Here is a 20,139-nt window from a genome sequence, read left to right as displayed (position 1 = left end):
ATTTACAACTAAACACAGTAGACTATGTAAAAGGCAGGGTTACATTTACAACTATACACAGTAGACTATGTAAAAGGCAGGGTTACATTTACAACTATACACAGTAGACTATGTAAAAGGCAGGGTTACATTTACAACTATACACAGTAGACTATGTAAAAGGCAGGGTTACATTCATCACTATACACAGTAGACTATGTAAAAGGCAGGGTTACATTCATCACTATACACACAATACAAATAAAATGGCGCCGGGGGAGATGGCTGCCGTTTTACGGTCTTCTCACCAATTGTGCTATTATGTGGGGATTTTCCTCAATATTTGTAAATTATTTTGTACATAATGTTTCTGAAACCTAACCCTAGAAAATATTCATATTCATGAAATCACAAGTGAAATATAGTGAAACACAGCTTAGCCTTTTGTTAATCACCCTGTAATCTCAGATTTTGAAATTATGCTTTACAGCCAAAGCAAGACAAGCGTTTGTGTAAGTTTATCGATAGCCTAGCATAGCATTATGTCCAGCTAGCAGGAGGAAGCTTGGTCATGAAAATCAGAAAAGCAATCAAATTAACCGTTTAACTTTGATGATCTTTGGATGTTTTCACTGACGAGACTCCCAGTTAGACAGCAAATGTTCCTTTTGTTCCACAAAGATTATTTTTATACCCAAAATTCCTGCGTTTGTTTGTCACGTTGTGTTGAGAAATCCACCGGAAATAGCAGTCACGACAACGCTGAAAAAAAAAAAACATTAATATCGACAGAAACATGGTAAATGTTTTTTATAATCAATCCTCAAGGTGTTTTTCAAATATTTATTCGATAATATATCAACCAGGACAATTGGCTTTTCAGTAGGAGCGAGAGGAAAAATGACTACCTCTGTCTTTTATGCAAGAATCACTCTGAGAGCCCTCAGCTGGCAACTTACGCAATGTAGTCGTTTACTCTCATTCTTCAACATAGAGGCGTGAAACTACATCACAATGATGTAGACACCTTAGGGAATACGTAGAAAAAGGAATCTGGTTGATATCCCTTTCAGTGGCCAATAGGGGTGCATAGGAAGACAACAGTTTCAAAACATGAGTCACTTCCTGATTAGATTTTTCTTAGGCTTTCGCCTGCAATATCAGTACTGTTATACTCACAAACAATATTTTTACAGTTTTGGAAACTTTAGAGTGTTTTCTATCCTAAACCGTCAATTATATGCATATTCTAGCATCTGGTCCTGAGAAATAGGCGGTTTACTTTGGGAACGTTATTTTTCCAAAAATGAAAATAGTGCCCCCTAGTTTCAAGACGTTTTAACGCAGGGAAACTTAAATCAGTTCTACCAAATCTCTACCTACATGTTAAAGGTGCAACCAGAGGGAAAAAAATTCTAGATCACCTGTACTCCACACACGGAGATGCGTACAAAGCTCTCCCTCGCCCTCCGTTTGGTAAATCCGACCACAACTCTATCCTCCTGATTCCTGCTTACAAGCAAAAATTAAAGCAGTGACTCGGTCTATAAAAAAATGGTCAGATGAAGCAGATGCTAAACTACAGGACTGTTTTGCTATCACAGACTGGAACATGTTCCGGGATTCTTCCAATGACATTGAGGAATACACCACATCAGTCACTGGCTTTGTCAATAAGTGCATTGAGGACGTCGTCCCCACAGTGACTGTACGTACATACCCCAACCAGAAGCCATGGATTACAGGCAACATTTGCACTGAGCTAAAGGGTAGAGTTGCCGCTTTCAAGGTGTGGAACTCTAACCCGGAAGCTTACAAGAAATCCCACTATGCCCCGAGACATACCATCAAACAGGCAAAGATTGAATCATACTACACCTGCTCTGATGCTCATCGGATGTGGCAGGGCTTGCAAACTATTACAGACTACAAAGGGAAGCACAGCCGTGAGCTGCACAGTGACACGAGCTTACCAGGCGAGCTAGATCACTGCTATGCTCGCTTCGAGGCAAGCAACACTTAGGCATGCATGAGAGCATCAGCTATTCCGGACGACTGTGTGATCACGCTCTACGTAGCCGACGTGAGTAAATCCTTTAAACAGGTCAACATACACAAGGCTGCGGGGCCAGACGGATTACCAGGATGTGTGCTCCGGGCATGTGCTGACCAACTGGCAGGTGTCTTCACTGACATTTTCAACATGTCCCTGAATGAGTCTGTATTACTAACATGCTTCAAGCAGACCACCATAGTCCCTGTGCCCAACAACACAAAGGCAACCTGCAAATATTACTACAGACCCGTAGAGCTCACGTCCGTAGCCATGAAGTGGTTTGAAAGCATGGTAATGGCTCACATCAACACCATTACCTGTACCTACACATACCTTTACCTACACTTACTGTACCTAAACGTACCTGTACCTACACTTACCTGTACCTACACGTACCTGTACCTACACTTACCTGTACCTACACTTACCTGTACCTACACTTACCTGTACCTATGCGTACCTGTACCTACACTTACCTGTACCTACACTTACCTGTACCTACGCGTACCTGTACCTACACTTACCTGTACCTACGCTTACCTGTACCTACATGTACCTGTACCTACACGTACCTGTACCTAAACGTACCTGTACCTACACGTACCTGTACCTACACTTACCTGTACCTACACGTACCTGTACCTACGCTTACCTGTCCTTATGCTTACCTGTACCTACGCTTACCTGTACCTACGCTTACCTGTACCTACACTTACCTGTACCTACACTTACCTGTACCTACGCTTACCTTTACCTACACTTACCTGTACCTACACTTACCTGTACCTACACTTACCTGTACCTGCGCTTACCTGTACCTATGCTTACCTGTACCTACATGTACAGTACCTGTACCTACACTTACCTGTACCTACACGTACCTGTACCTACACTTACCTGTACCTACACTTACCTGTACCTACACTTACCTGTACCTGTACCTACACTTACCTGTACCTACGCTTACCTGTACCTACGCTTACCTGTACCTACACTTACCTGTACCTACGCGTACCTGTACCTACGCTTACCTATACCTACACGTACCTGTACCTACGCTTACCTGTACCTACACTTATCTGTACTTACGCTTACATGTACCTATGCTCACCTGTACCTACACTTACCTGTACCTACTCTTACCTGTACCTACACTTACCTGTACCTATACTTACCTGTACCTACACGTACCTGTACCTACACTTACCTGTACCTACACGTACCTGTACCTACACTTACCTGTACCTACGCTTACCTGTACCTACGCTTACCTGTACCTATGCTTACCTGTACCTACACGTACAGTACCTGTACCTACACGTACATGTACCTACACTTACCTGTACCTACACTATGTTTGTTCTGTAATTCATACTTTTATATCAAACACAACCACGACTTTCTCCTCATTTGTGTTGTTGAGTTGTGGCACATAATGACAGTTATAGCTGCATAGCTAAAATGACAGGTATAAAAACGTCAGAAAGAGAGCAACAGTAGAAACTGAGTGCATTGTTGACTGGTTCAATTAAAAGTAGCCGTGGCAACCAGTACAAACAACCTGTGTTCTTATTGGTTTACCCAGGATTCCTCCGCAGTCCTCCCTAACAGACACTCATATAACGCCCAGCCCTAACCCCTAGCCACCTGGCCAGGACCTGTAATGTGGGAATCTCACACTATTTTATCCTGGAATGTCTGATGACTTCTCAGGATGACGTACTTGATACTAAAAAGCAGTTCACAGCACTGTGGAACAAGAAAGATAGCTCCCGAGAGGATGCCCACATCCTTGGTAGTCTAAGACATCAACAGCCCCAAATCTGTGGGGGAATAGTATGTGATGGGGTGGGCGTATGGGATGAGGGTATGGGGTGATGGGGTGGGGGTATGGAGTGAGGGTATGGGGTATTGGGTGGAGTTATGGGGTGAGGGTGAGTGTGGTGTGGGGGTCTGGGGGATGGTAAATGATGGGGTGGTGGTATGGGGTGATGGGGTGGGGGTATGGGGTGATGGGGTGGGGTGATTGGGTGGGGGTATGTGGTGATGGGGTGGGGTGGGGGTATGGGGTGGAGGTATGGGGTTATGGGGTGGGGGTGATGGGGTGGGGGTATGGGGTGGAGGTTTGGGGTGATGGGGTGGGGTGGGGGTATGGGGTTATGGGGTGGAGGTATGGGGTGAGGGTATGGGGTGATTGGGTGGGGGTATGTGGTGATGGGGTGGGGTGGGTTGGGTGGGGGTATGGGGTGGAGGTATGGGGTGATGGGGTGGGGTATGGGGTGGGGGTGATGGGGTGGGGGTATGGGGTTATGGGGTGGAGGTATGGGGTGATGGGGTGGGGGTGAGATTGAAGGAGTATGGGGTGATAGATATGGAGTGTGGGGGGGTGAGTGATGGGTATGGGGGTATGGAGGGGTGGAGAGGGGTGTCAGAGTTTTTGGCAAGGACTTCAGAGAAGGACACATGGGGATCAGGTCGATTATGGCTGCGTGCCTCAGTCCAGAGACGGCAGGTTCATGCTGGCTTTTCATCACAACATAACCTTTCTGCTGATCTCTGTCCTGTAACACGATCAGTTCCTCAATGTGGTATATGCTGGGGCTGGGGTAGAGGTCTAGGAATGGGGTATAGGGCTAGAGACTGGCTGGAGCTGGGGTAGAGGTCTAGGAATGGGGTATAGGGCTAGAGACTGGCTGGAGCTGGGGTAGAGGTCTAGGAATGGGGTATAGTGCTAGAGACTGGCTGGGGCTGGGGTAGATGTCTAGGAATGAGGTATAGTGCTAGAGACTGGCTGGGGCTGTGGTAAAGGTCTAGGAATGGGGTATAGTGCTAGACACTGGCTGGGGCTGGGGTAGAGGTCTAGGAATGGGGTATAGTGCTAGAGACTGGCTGGGGCTGGGGTAGAGGTCTAGGAATGGGGTATAGTGCTAGAGACTGGCTGGGGCTGGGGTAGAGGTCTAGGAATGGGGTATAGTGCTAGACACTGGCTGGGGCTGGGGTAGAGGTCTAGGAATGGGGTATAGGGCTAGAGACTGGCTGGGGCTGGGGTAGAGGTCTAGGAATGGGGTATAGGGCTAGAGACTGGCTGGGGCTGGGGTAGAGGTCTAGGAATGGGGCATAGGGCTAGAGACTGGCTGGGGCTGGGGTAGAGGTCTAGGAATGGGGTATAGGGCTAGAGACTGGCTGGGGCTGGGGTAGAGGTCTAGGAATGGGGTATAGGGCTAGAGACTGGCTGGGGCTGGGGTAGAGGTCTAGGAATGGGGTATAGGGCTAGAGACTGGCTGGGGCTGGGGTAGAGGTCTAGGAATGGGGTATAGGGCTAGAGACTGGCTGGGGCTGGGGTAGAGGTCTAGGAATGGGGTATAGGGCTAGAGACTGGCTGGGGCTGGGGTAGAGGTCTAGGAATGGGGTATAGGGCTAGAGACTGGCTGGGGCTGGGGTAGAGGTCTAGGAATGGGGTATAGGGCTAGAGACTGGCTGGGGCTGGGGTAGAGGTCTAGGAATGGGGTATAGGGCTAGAGACTGGCTGGGGCTGGGGCCGGTAAAGGCATAGGGCTGAGGATAGCTATGGAGATCATCTGTGGCGCAGGGGGATGCCTCCTCTCCTGGGGTCCCCCACCTCTCCACCTCAGCACTCAGGTGCAGGTCTTTGCTCCAACCCATAATCCTTTATCCCTGCTCTGTTTTACTGCACTTTGAAACAATCCTCTCATAAAGTTGATCAAGTCTATACACCTTCCCATTAAAAAGGACTAGAGCTATTCAGAATGTCAGCGCTGTAGTTCCAGCAGGCGTTTCTCGTTAGCACTGAAAGCTAATACTGTTGTCCTTTAAGAGGCTCTCACACCTGTCTCCCAGCAACCCAGAAAGTGCAAGGGAAGGGAAAGGGTCAATTCAAACAAAACTGGTGTCCAGAAGTTTCCGTGGGAGAATTGTAGAACTATAATGTTCTGGCAGTATTAGGATGTGGGTTTGGTAAAACTTAACAACAACCCCCTGAACTGTCCCCCCATGATGACCCTCAATCACAGTGTTCAACAAAACATGCTCTAAGAAATCACAAGTTTCCTGGCTGGGTGGCCATGTAGAGAACATGCAAGCACATCGTTACGTTCCCCAGTTCCTGTGTTGTGGTTTTGTATGTGTGTGTTTCAGGATGGCTTCCTGAAATTCCCCCAAGCAGCTGATTGGTCGGCCCCATTTGATGATTGGAGCTGACCCCGCCCTCTCGTCAGAAACAGCTGTCTTCAATGACCGACTCCTTCTCCAGCTATATAAGCCAGTGTTCTGTTGCAGAGAGAAGAGCTGATGTCATATGTTTGTTGTTTCTCAGAAAGAGATTTGATATGTACTTTGTTTGTTTTTGCTGAGAGAGCTGATTTGTATGTTCTGTGTTAGTTTGATGCTCAGAGAGAGCTGTTTGTATGTTCTGTGTTAGTTTGATGCTCAGAGAGAGCTGTTTGTATGTTCTGTGTTAGTTTGATGCTCAGAGAGAGCTGTTTGTATGTTCTGTGTTAGTTTGATGCTCAGAGAGCTGTTTGTATGTTCTGTGTTAGTTTGATGCTCAGAGAGCTGTTTGTATGTTCTGTGTTAGTTTGATGCTCAGAGAGAGCTGTTTGTATGTTCTGTGTTAGTTTGATGCTCAGAGAGAGCTGTTTACATTTACATTTACATTTAAGTCATTTAGCAGACGCTCTTATCCAGAGCGACTTACAAATTGGTGCATTCACCTTATGACATCCAGTGGGACAGTCACTTAACAATAGTGCATCTAAAACTTAGGGGGTGGGGTGAGAGGGATTACTTAACCTATCCTAGGTATTCCTTAAAGAGGTGGGGTTTCAGGTGTCTCCGGAAGGTGGTGATTGACTCCGCTGTCCTGGCGTCGTGAGGGAGTTTGTTCCACCATTGGGGGCCAGGGCAGCGAACAGTTTTGACTGGGCTGAGCGGGAGCTGTACTTCCTCAGTGGTAGGGAGGCGAGCAGGCCAGAGGTGGATGAACGCAGTGCCCTTGTTTGGGTGTAGGGCCTGATCAGAGCCTGGAGGTACTGAGGTGCCGTTCCCCTCACAGCTCCGTAGGCAAGCACCATGGTCTTGTAGCGGATTCTGGAAGCCAGTGGAGAGAACGGAGCAGCGGGGTGACGTGAGAGAACTTGGGAAGGTTGAACACCAGACGGGCTGTTCTGGATGAGTTGAAGGGGTTTAATGGCACAGGCAGGGAGCCCAGCCAACAGCGAGTTGCAGTAATCCAGACGGGAGATGACAAGTGCCTGGATTAGGACCTGCGCCGCTTCCTGTGTGAGGCAGGGTGTTCTGCGGATGTTGTAGAGCATGAACCTACAGGAACGGGCCACCGCCTTGATGTTAGTTGAGAACGACAGGGTGTTGTCCAGGATCACACCAAGGTTCTTGGCGCTCTGGGAGGAGGACACAGTGGAGTTGTCAACCGTGATGGCGAGATCATGGAACGGGCAGTCCTTCCCGGGAGGAAGAGCAGCTCCGTCTTGCCGAGGTTCAGCTTGAGGTGGTGATCCGTCATCCACACTGATATGTCTGCCAGACATGCAGAGATGCGATTCGCCACCTGGTCATCAGAAGGGGGAAAGGAGAAGATTAATTGTGTGTCGTCTGCATAGCAATGATAAGAGAGACCATGTGAGGTTATGACAGAGCCAAGTGACTTGGTGTATAGCGAGAATAGGAGAGGGCCAAGAACAGAGCCCTGGGGGACACCAGTGGTGAGAGCGCGTGGTGAGGAGACAGATTCTCGCCACGCCACCTGGTAGGAGCGACCTGTCAGGTAGGACGCAATCCAAGCGTGGGCCGCGCCGGAGATGCCCAACTCGGAGAGGGTGGAGAGGAGGATCTGATGGTTCACAGTATCGAAGGCAGCCGATAGATCTAGAAGGATGAGAGCAGAGGAGAGAGAGTTAGCTTTAGCAGTGCGGAGCGCCTCCGTGATACAGAGGAGAGCAGTCTCAGTTGAATGACTAGTCTTGAAACCTGACTGATTTGGATCAAGAAGGTCATTCAGAGAGAGATAGCGGGAGAGCTGGCCAAGGACGGCACGTTCAAGAGTTTTGGAGAGAAAAGAAAGAAGGGATACTGGTCTGTAATTGTTGACATCGGAGGGATCGAGTGTAGGTTTTTTCAGAAGGGGTGCAACTCTCGCTCTCTTGAAGACGGAAGGGACGTAGCCAACGGTCAGGGATGAGTTGATGAGCGAGGTGAGGTAAGGGAGAAGGTCTCCGGAAATGGTCTGGAGAAGAGAGGAGGGGATAGGGTCAAGCGGGCAGGTTGTTGGGCGGCCGGCCGTCACAAGACGCCGGCCGTTTGATGCTCAGAGAGAGCTGTTTGTATGTTCTGTGTTAGTTTGATGCTCAGAGAGAGCTGTTTGTATGTTCTGTGTTAGTTTGATGCTCAGAGAGAGCTTCTTTAATGTCCTGAGTTCTTTCTCAGTTTTTGTTGTGAAGTCGTTTGTTTTCTATTCCCATGGGGGGAAGGAGAAGGCACCTAGGGAGTGCTTAGGCAAGAGGCCCGTCGGGCATACATATACCCGTAGTATATTCACTATCTTGGCACACTAGGTAAGACCTGGGCGGACCACCCGCTGTACTTTGGTTAGCGCACCAGGTGGTGCTAAGTTATGTAAGACATGGTAGGTACATACTACCTCTACCTACAGTCACATATTACCTCTACCAGTCACATACTACCTCTACCTACAGTCACATACTACCTCTACCTACAGTCACATACTACCTCTACCTACAGTCACATACTACCTCCACCTACAGTCACATACTACCTCCACCTACAGTCACATACTACCTCCACCTACAGTCACATACTACCTCCACCTACAGTCACATACTACCTCCACCTACAGTCACATACTACCTCCACCTACAGTCACATACTACCTCCACCTACAGTCACATACTACCTCTACCTACAGTCACATACTACCTCTACCTACAGTCACATACTACCTCTACCTACAGTCACATACTACCTCTACCTACAGTCACATACTACCTCTACCTACAGTCACATACTACCTCTACCTACAGTCACATACTACCTCTACCTACAGTCACATACTACCTCTACCTACAGTCACATATTACCTCCACCTACACCTACCTCCACCTACACCTTCACTGTGATTCACGTAACAACAACCCCCTCGCCTGAGTAGCCTCGTTTCACTGTGATTCACGTAACAACAACCCCCTCGCCTGAGTAGCCTCGTTTCACTGTGATTCACGTAACAACAACCCCCTCGCCTGAGTAGCCTCGTTTCACTGTGATTCACGTAACAACAACCCCCTCGCCTGAGTAGCCTCGTTTCACTGTGATTCACGTAACAACAACCCCCTCGCCTGAGTAGCCTCGTTTCACTGTGATTCACATAACAACCCCCTCGCCTGAGTAGCCTCGTTTCACTGTGATTCACATAACAACCCCCTCGCCTGAGTCGCCTCGTTTCACTGCCAAAAAATAAAATGAAACCGCCTCGTGTTCAGCGAAATGACAACACAATGTCAATTACAGGTAGCCTAGAGAAATATTTAACATCCAATCATATTAACTGTTGCTCTCTCGCAGGAAACCTTCACTCTTGTGCAGACATTTAGAAACTAAACATGACAATTTGACCATTTTAAAAATAAGACGACTTTCGACTAGTAAGACATGTATAAGAGCAACAGATACCGTTAATAAGAAGGGGCTAGAAGTGTTTTATATGGTGAGCTACCGAGTTGCTAGGACAGGCAAGCCCCATACCATTTTATGTATGAGTGACACGGCAGGAGATGTTTTGAAACAATCACTGCTTCGCATACAATCCAGTGAATTCTATGTGTTACAGCTGGATGAGTCAACAGCCGTGGCAGGCCTGGCTTAGCTCCTGGTATATGTCTGTTACAGCTGGATGAGTCAACAGCCATGGCAGGCCTGGGACAGCTCCTGGTATATGTCTGTTACAGCTGGATGAGTCAACAGCCATGGCAGGCCTGGGACAGCTCCTGGTATATGTCCGTTACATTTATGGAGGACATCGTCTTCTGCAAACCACTGGAAACCAGGATAACAGGAGAGGATATTTTTAAAGTACTGGACAGCTTTGTGACATCAAATGGACTTTGGTGGTCAAGATGTGTTGGTATCTGTACTGATGGCGCAAAACCATGACAGGGAGACATAGTGGAGTGGTAACGCGCGTGCAAGCAGTTGCTCCCAAGTCCACTTGTACACTGCAGCATCCACTGAGAGGCTCCTGGGTACACTGCAGCATCCACTGAGAGGCTCTTGGGTACACTGCAGCATCCACTGAGAGGCTCTTGGGTACACTGCAGCATCCACTGAGAGGCTCTTGGGTACACTGCAGCATCCACGAGAGGCTCTTGCTGCGATGCCTGACAGCTTGAAAGATGTTTTGGACACTACAGTGAAAATGGTTAACTTTGTTAAACATTTGCACATTACGCAATGATATGGGCAGCGACCATCTAACGCTTCTAACGCTTCTACAACATACAGAAGTGCGCTGGTTATCAAGGGGCAAAGTATTGACACGTCTTTTTGAAATTGAGAGACGAGCTTAAAGTTCTCTTTACTGACCATAATTGTCAATTGTCTGACCGCTTGATGATGACGAGTTTCTCACATGACTGGCCCATCTGGATGATGTTTTTTCTCACCTGAATGATCTGAATCTAGGGTTACAGGGACTCTCCGCAACTATATTTGTTGTGCGGAACAAAATTGAGGCCATGATTTAGAAGTTGGAGCTTGTCTGCATTAACAAGGACAACACACAGGTCTTTCCATCATAGTATGATTTTTTGTGTAAATGAACTCAAGCTTACGGACAATGTCAAATGTGATATAGCGAAGCACCTGAGTGAGCTGGGTGTGCAATTACGCAGGTACTTTCCTGAAACGGATGACACTAACAACTGGATTCGTTATCCCTTTCATGCCCTGCCTCCAGTCCACTTACCGATATCTGAACAAGAGAGACTCATTGAAATTGCAACAAGCAGTTCTGCAAAAAATGAATTTAATCAGAAGCCACTGCCAGATTTCTGGATAGGGCTGCGCTCAAAGATTCTTGCCTTGGAAAATCGCACTGTTAAGACACAGGTGCCCTTTTCAACCACGTACCTATGTGAGAGTGGATTCTCGGTCCTCACTAGCATGAAAACTAAATATAGGCACAGACTGTGTGTGGAAAATGATTTAAGACAAACTCTCTCCAATACAACCCAACATTGCAGAGTTATGTGCATCCTCTAATTCATTGAAGAGCAGATACTTCAGTTGTAACTGGTTCTGTTGCTCTCCATTTTTACACTTGATAGACAACTTTATCACTACTCCAAACTTAGGCTATCCTCTTTTTTTTAACAACAGCCTGTATAGAAATCAGAAGTTCTGGTGTTACAGCATGCACTCATTCGTCATGCTTTGTTGTGGTATTAAAATAAATTGCTTGTCTCCAGTTATATAAAATGACAGAGAATAGCGTGAAATGCTTTTCTAACAAGGCCATTTTTTCTCAGACAACAAACATGATAGATTCATTCAGTGCTTTAATTATAATGGATGTCTCTTCAACCCCCCCCTCTTTTGCATGCATGCACATCAGGACATTTAGCTAGGATAGAAAACATTATATAGTTAAACCTGCAAAAGAGGGAATATAAACCAGGAGAAACGAGGGAATATAAACCAGGGAAAGAGGGAATATAAACCAGGGGGAAAGAGGGAATTTAAATCAGGGGAAAGAGGGAATATAAACCAGGGGAAAAGAGGGAATATAAACCAGGGGAAAAGAGGGAATTTAAATCAGGGGAAACGAGGGAATTTAAACCAGGGAAACGAGGGAATATAAACCAGGGGAAAGAGGGAATATAAACCAGGATATAAACCAGGGGAAAGAGGGAACATTAACCAGGGGAAAAGAGGGAACATTAACCAGGGGGAAAGAGGGAACATTAACCAGGGGGAAAGAGGGAACATTTACACAACCTTCCCCTATTTTGGACTACTTCCCCTGTCCGTCCCTTACACACTATCACTGTCTGACTGTCTGTCCCTTACACACTATCACTGCCTGACTGTCTGTCCCTTACACACTATCACTGTCTGACTGTCTGTCCCTTACACACTATCACTGTCTGACTGTCTGTCCCTTACACACTATCACTGTCTGACTGTCTGTCCCTTACACACTATCACTGTCTGACTGTCTGTCCCTTACACACTATCACTGTCTGACTGTCTGTCCCTTACACACTATCACTGTCTGACTGTCTGTCCCTTACTCATGATCACTGTCTGACTGTCTGTCCCTTACACACTATCACTGTCTGACTGTCTGTCCCTTATCATCACTGTCTGACTGTCTGTCCCTTACACACTATCACTGTCTGACTGTCTGTCCTGTCTGTCCCACACACTATCACTGTCTGACTGTCTGTCCCTTACACACTATCACTGTCTGACTGTCTGTCCCTTACACACTATCACTGTCTGACTGTCTGTCCCTTACACACTATCACTGTCTGACTGTCTGTCCCTTACACACTATCACTGACTGTCTGTCCCTTACTGTCTGACTGTCTGTCCCTTACACACTATCACTGTCTGACTGTCTGTCCCTTACTCATGATCACTGTCTGACTGTCTGTCCCTTACTACACTGTCTGTCCCTTACTATCACTGTCTGACTGTCTGTCCCTTACTCACTGATCACTGTCTGACTGTCTGTCCCTTCTCATGATCACTGTCTGACTGTCTGTCCCTTACTCATCACTGTCTGTCTGACTGTCACTGTCTGACTCCCTTACACACTGTCTGACTCTGTCCCTTACTGTCTGACTGTCTGTCCCTTACACACTATCACTGTCTGACTGTCTGTCCCTTACACACTATCACTGTCTGACTGTCTGTCCCTTACTCATGATCACTGTCTGACTGTCTGTCCCTTACTCATGATCACTGTCTGACTGTCTGTCCCTTACTCATGATCACTGTCTGACTGTCTGTCCCTTACACACTATCACTGTCTGACTGTCTGTCCCTTACTCATGATCACTGTCTGACTGTCTGTCTTGTCTTGCTCTGTCTGTCCCTTTTTGGAACCAGTTCATTATTAATCCAAACAGAATTAAACACCATGCTTCTTCTAGATCATAATTTATAAAAATAAAAAAATAAGTTGGGTACAGGAGGGTGTAAGTGGAGTCTTGGAAGCTGCTGAGTGTGTGACACTCGTTATAGTGGAGCTCCTGTGAGGAGGAAATGATGTATTCTCTGAGCATGTTGGTATTATGTTTACATCCTAAACTCCCACCACGAAGAAGACAGCAGAAAGACCAGCTTCATGCACAATGGCTAACTGCTTGTCACTCAAGGACTACAGATACAGCTGCGGTTGGAAAGATGTTTTACTTCCCTCTGGGTAAATTCCAGTGTTGCTTTATGCTTTATTCACTGCAGAAATAAAACAATGTTGAAGTCTGATGAAAGAGGCGTTTATCTGACTATCTGAACCTTTCTGCCATCATGGTATTACTGGTCTGCTTGTTGCTCTGCAGCTGGTTGCTAGATGGTAGAATTCCGCTCTGGTTAGAATCTGTTTTATAATAAACAGCTCAGTGATATCTCTGTATCTCTGTTCAGATGTGAAACACCTGTGTTTCATAGTGTTTGGTCATGCGACAATGCTCTTTTTCTCTGAGCCACAGTGATGACAGACTGGGTGTCTTTCCCCTAAACAGGAGACCAACCAACCACAGAGCGGAGCTCAGATGGCCAACCAAACACAGAGCAGATAGAGCTTTGAGGTAAACCCACCTAGCCAAGGCCTTGTCCAATCATAGAGAAGCATCTCACTCTGACCAACAGGTGACCGCTCCCCGCTCCCTGTACCTCATCTTACCAGTGTTTTCATCTAAGTTAGGGGGTAAACATCATCCTCTCATCTGATGACTGGAAAGATCATCTACCACCTTGTCTAGAAGGGGTCTTTGAAGCAGTGACCAGATTGGCTAAAAGTGTCTACTAAACGGTATATATATTACATATTAAAGGTTTGAACAGAGAAATGCTGACTGTCGGTGGTGATGGGGTTACTGTAGAGTTACTATGGGGTCACTATAGAGTTAGGGTTACTGTAGAGTTACTATAGAGTTAGGGTTACTGTAGAGTTACTATAGAGTTAGGGTTACTGTAGAGTTACTATAGAGTTAAGGTTACTATAGAGTTACTATGGGGTCACTATAGAGTTAGGGTTACTGTAGAGTTACTATAGAGTTAGGGTTACTGTAGAGTTACTATAGAGTTAGGGTTACTGTAGAGTTACTATAGAGTTAAGGTTACTATAGAGTTACGATGGGGTCACTATAGAGTTAGGGTTACTGTAGAGTTACTATAGAGTTAAGGTTACTATAGAGTTACTATGGGGTCACTATAGAGTTAGGGTTACTGTAGAGTTACTATGGGGTCACTATAGAGTTAGGGTTACTGTAGAGTTACTATGGGGTCACTATAGAGTTAGGGTTACTGTAGAGTTACTATGAGGTCCCTATACTGACACCACATCATTGGCACGACCCTAAACTGACACCACACCATTGGAACGACCCTAAACTGGCACCACACCATTGGCATGACCCTATACTGACACCACACCATTGAAACGACCCTAAACTGGCACCACCCCATTGGCATGCCCCTATACTGGCACAACACCACTACCGGCAAAGCCACATTATTGTTTTTGTTCGAGACTTAATTAATGGCGGTTTTCTCTAGCTCCTCTCCTTCTCCAAAAGTATCACTTTTAACTGATTGTCATAGCTTTTAGAATGACACCTGATCAGTCTGTCTGTGAGGTCATGTGTTGATTTATGTCATTGGCTTTTTGCATTATGATGTCATGACTATGTCATCTTCAAAACATGCAGCGTTCTAGGGATGCCAGACTTTATCCCTGTATTAGCCCCCTCTTCCTCCTCTCACCTCCCTCCACGTCCCTCCTCTCTCCTACCACTCCTCCAAACTCCCCCCTCTCTCCTCCCTCCCTAACCTTCCTCCTCCTCTCCCCCCTTCTCCCTCCTCTCTCCTCCCTCCCCCTCTCCTCTCTCCTCCCTCCCCCTCTCTTATTTCCTCTCTCCTCCCTCCCCCTCTATCCTCCTTCTTCTCACCTCCCTCCCCCTCTCTTCACTCTCCTCTCTCTTTCCATCCCCCTCCCTCCTCCCCCCCTCTCCTCCCTCCACTTTCCTCCCTCCATCCCTCCCTCCTCCTCTCTCCTCCATCCCCCTCCCCCTCTCCTCCCTTCTCTCTCCTCCCCCTCTCTTCTTTCCTCTCTCCTCCCTCCCCCTCTCTCCTCCCTCCCTCCCTCCCCCTCCCTCCTCCCCCTCCTCCCCTTCTCTCCTCCCTCCTCTCTCCTCCCTCCCTCCCCCGCTCTCCTCTCTCCTCTCTCCTCTCTCTTTCCATCCCCCTCCCTCCTCCTCTCCCCCCTCCTCCATCCCTCCCTCCTCCTCTCCCCTCTTTCCTCTCACCTCTCTGCCTGACTGCTTTCCAGATAACCGCAGGGAATACTGTGATAGAAAGTGTTTTGCCATTCAGGCAAGTATGAACAAATGAAATAGCTGTGTATTAATCTGTATTGTTGTAACAGGAAATTGTTGGGCAAATGTCCAAGTGCAATTGTATCAAAGCTTTAATACACAACTCTGCATCGGTGTCCTTATATCTATCCTTGACACAGTGTATTGTTGTAACAGTGTTATGTTTTACTCATAGATCATGCTATGGTAGGTGAGGTTCAATGATGCCTTAAATCCTCTTTGGACAGACTGGAATATCGGGTGTTACACTGAGCTGAGGGTTTTAGGCTGGGTTTCTGTACAGCATTTTGAGATATCAGCTGATGCAAGAAAGGCTTTATAAACACATTTGATTTTATTTTATTTACATTGAGCTGAGTATTTTAGGCTGGCCAGCTTCTGTTTCTTTAACAAGGGGAGTGTCGGTGTATGAAAACTATTATCTTTAGAAACACAGGTTGCAGTTGTGTTGATACAACAGTTTCTTTAATTAGGAATGCGTGTTTGCCATCAAACAGAGGGAACTGGTCTGTGTTGTATAGAGGCTATGTTCCTCTATCTTGCTTGTGTATATGTCAATACTGTCTAAGCTTTACAGGTTTTTCCCTCCATGTTTGGCTAACAGTAGGTCTACTCTGTTGCTGCTGCTTGTTGGTAAATAACATTAATAAAGCCTCCAGCAGATTTCCCTGTATTGGGGCGATGTGGTTAAAAGTGTGTGATTTGAAGTCATACATATGATATGACATAGATATTTCTGTTTAGAGCTGGTGTGAGTAGCTTCCCGCTCAATATCACCGCTGACACGAGGGAGGGCTGATGTCTCGAGGGCTGATGCGGTAGGAGTGAAAATACTGGTTACACGCTTCTGTGACAGCTTTCATTATTAATACCACAAAACCATTAGGGAAAGCAGGAGGGAGGAGGGGGAGGGGTGATGAGGGGGGAGAAGGAGGAGGAGGAAGACAGGAGGAGGAGGGGAAAGGACTGGGAGGAGGAAGAGGATGAGGGGAAAGAGGAAGATGGGAGGAGGAGGAGGAGGGGAGGGGGAGGAGGGGGAGGGGGAGGGGAAGGAGGAGGAGGAGGAGGAGGAGGGGGAGGGGAAGGAGGAGGGGGAGGAGGAGGAGGAGGGGGAGGGGAGGGGAAGGAGGAGGAGGAGGAGGAGGAGGAGGAGGAGGAGGAGGAGGAGGAGGAGGAGGAGGAGGAGGAGGAGGAGGAGGAGGGGGAGGAGGAGGAGGAGGAGGAGGAGGAGGAGGAGGAGGAGGGAGGAGGAGGAGGAGGAGGAGGAGGAGGAGGAGGAGGAGGAGGAGATGGAGGAAGAAAGATAAACTCTCTCTCTCCCATCTCATTCATCATAAACTAAGCCATAGTGAAGTTATCTGCATCATGCTTTATAGCAATAAAGCCTCTGAAACCAGAGCTGAGTTCTTGCTAACTTCCCCCATTAGTCAAGGGCCCATTTTTCAGCATTAGCTGAGCAGCCCAGGGGGAGTGATTGTAGCAGGGACTGTAGGGACTGTAAGCCTGCTGGATCACTGCAGCTCTTAACTTTAACAGCGTTTGTTTAGGCATCATTTAGAAGGCGGTGTCATGTCTCTGGATCAGCCTCTACATTCCAGGCTTTGTGTCTGAGGCCCGGATGGCTGAGTGATCTCAGGGTTAGGATTAAACACTAAGACAGGTTTAGAAACGCACAGTGCATTGGAAAGGTTACTGTATGTTTTGAAAGGTCTAATGGTTACCTCCAGAAGTATTTAATTGTTACGTTGAAGCTTGTCTATTTTCTCTGTGGGTATAATGCTCTGTGTAGAACGATCTGGTTTCTATATAACGGAGGGGGTGAGACTCTACAAGGAAACATGTCGCTAGAAGACCACTTAAGATGTGTGGTGATATTTTCTGAAAGCTTAATCGTTATGGTGATATTTGATAGATGCTTAATCGTTATTCGTTAAATGGCGCCTGCTTAAGAACCTGGTTAGATTGGGTTGCATGTGGTTGTGACGGTAGTCTGCAGTGGAGTGAACTAACATGGTATCCTATGAGCTTCTTGAACGCTAAATCATTTTACATTCAGAACTTCTTCAAAACAATCTACATTCGCCACTATGGAACCAGCCCCTCAGGATGGCTGGAAGACATTATTTGACATTCAACACCACACTTTATTCCCTTCCATGCTGAAAGGGGACCATTCCCATTGCACTTACGTCTGTAAGCTGCTGAGAAACAAGCTAACATACGGTCCATTTCTCTAGTGTGGTTTTCAACAGAACCTACATAATATCCTGTTAGAGTAAAGCACTGAGGGCTCATAATACATTCCTGTTCTACTGAATGGTAATGTTGCTATTGCTCGTATGTACAGGTACAGTATATATGGTATGTCTCGTATGTACAGGTACAGTATATATGGTATGTCTCGTATGTACAGGTACAGTATATATGGTATGTCTCGTATGTACAGGTACAGTATATAAGGTATGTACAGGTACAGTATATAAGGTATGTCTCATATGTACAGGTACAGTATATAAGGTATGTCTCGTATGTACAGGTACAGTATATATGGTATGTCTCGTATGTACAGGTACAGTATATAAGGTATGTCTCGTAATTACAGGTACAGTATATAAGGTATGTCTCATATGTACAGGTACAGTATATAAGGTATGTCTCGTATGTACAGGTACAGTATATATGGTATGTCTCATATGTACAGGTACAGTATATATGGTATGTCTCGTATGTACAGGTACAGTATATATGGTATGTCTCATATGTACAGGTACAGTATATATGGTATGTCTCGTATGTACAGGTATAGTATATATGGTATGTCTCGTATGTACAGATATAGTATATATGGTATGTCTCGTATGTACAGGTATAGTATATGCTTGGAAGGCAGTCACGGTGTGTCCTTTATTTAAAGGGGGAGATCAAGCTGATCCTAACTGTTATAGGCCTATTTCTATTTAGCCTTGTTATCAATCAATTGACTGGCTTTCTTGATGTCTATAGTATTCTCTCTGCTATCCAATCTGGTTTCCACTCAGGTTAAGGATGTGTCATTGAAACCTTAAAGGTCCTCAATGATGTCACCATTGCCCTTGATTCTAAGCAATGTTGTGCTGCTATTTTTATTGACTTGGCCAAAGCTTTTGATACGGTAGACAGTTCCATTCTTGTGGTCCTGGCTAAGGAGTATTGGTGTCCCTGAGGGGTCTTTGGCCTGGTTTGCTAACTACCTCTCTCAGTAAAGTGAAGTGTATAAAGTCAGAACATCTGCTGTCTCAGCCACTGCCTGTCACCATGGGAGTACCCCAAGGCTCGAACCTAGGCCCCTCGCTCTTCTCAATTTACATAAACAACATAGCTGAGGCAGTAGGAAGCTCTCTCTCATCCATTTATATGTCGATGATACAGTCTTATACTCAGCTGGCCCCTCCCAGGATGTTGTCTTAAATGCTCTACAACAAAGCTTTCTTCGTGTCCAACAAGCTTTCTCAACCCTTAACCTTGTTCTGAACACCTCCAAAACAAAGGTAATGTGGTTTAGTAAGAAGAATGCCCCTCTCCCCACAGGTGTAATTACTACCTCTGAGGGTTTAGAGCTTGAGGTAGTCACGTCACACAAGTACTAGACGGTACACTGAATGGCTTGACGGTACACTGTCCTTTTCCCAGCACATATCAAATCTGCAGGTTAAAGTTAAATTTAGACTTGGTTTCCTGTATTGTAATCGCTCGTCTTTCACCCAAGCTGCAAATCTAACCCTGAACAGTCTATGAATTTGGTGACTGGAGTCTTTGACCATTTTTTGGACCTTCCTCTGACACCGCCTGGTATAGAGGTCCTGGATGTCAGGAAGATTGGCCCCCATGATGTACTGGGCCGTATGCACTACCCTCTGTAGCGCCTTATGGTCGGATGCTGAGCAGTTGCCATACAAGGCTGTGATGCAACCAGTCAGGCGATGGTGCAGCTGTAGAACTTTTTGAGGATTTGGGCACCCATGCCAAATCTTTTCAGTCTCTTGAGAGAGATAATGTGTTGTCGAACACTCTTTACGACTGTCTTGGTGTGTTTGGACCATGATACTTTGTTGGTGGTGTGGACACCAAAGAGCTTGAAACTCTCGATCTGCACCACTACAGCCCCATCGATGTGAATGGGGGTGTGTTCGGCCCTCGGTTTCCTGTAGTCCACGATCAGCTCCTTTGTCTTGCTCACGTTGAGGGAGAGGTTGTCCACACTGCCAGGACTCTGACCGACTCCCTATAGGCTGTCTCATCATTGTCGGTGATCAGGCCTACCATTGTTGTGTCATCAGCAAACTTAATGATGGTGTTGGAGTCGTGCTTGGCTATGCAGTAGTGAGTGAACAGGGTGTACAGCAGGGGACTAAGCCGCACCCCTGAGGGGACCTAGCGTTGAGGATTAGCGTGTTGCCTACTCTTACCACCTGGGGG

This window comes from Oncorhynchus gorbuscha, linkage group LG05 (assembly GCF_021184085.1).
Source record: "Oncorhynchus gorbuscha isolate QuinsamMale2020 ecotype Even-year linkage group LG05, OgorEven_v1.0, whole genome shotgun sequence".
NCBI lineage: Eukaryota > Metazoa > Chordata > Actinopteri > Salmoniformes > Salmonidae > Oncorhynchus > Oncorhynchus gorbuscha.
This window is presented reverse-complemented; position numbering follows the sequence as displayed.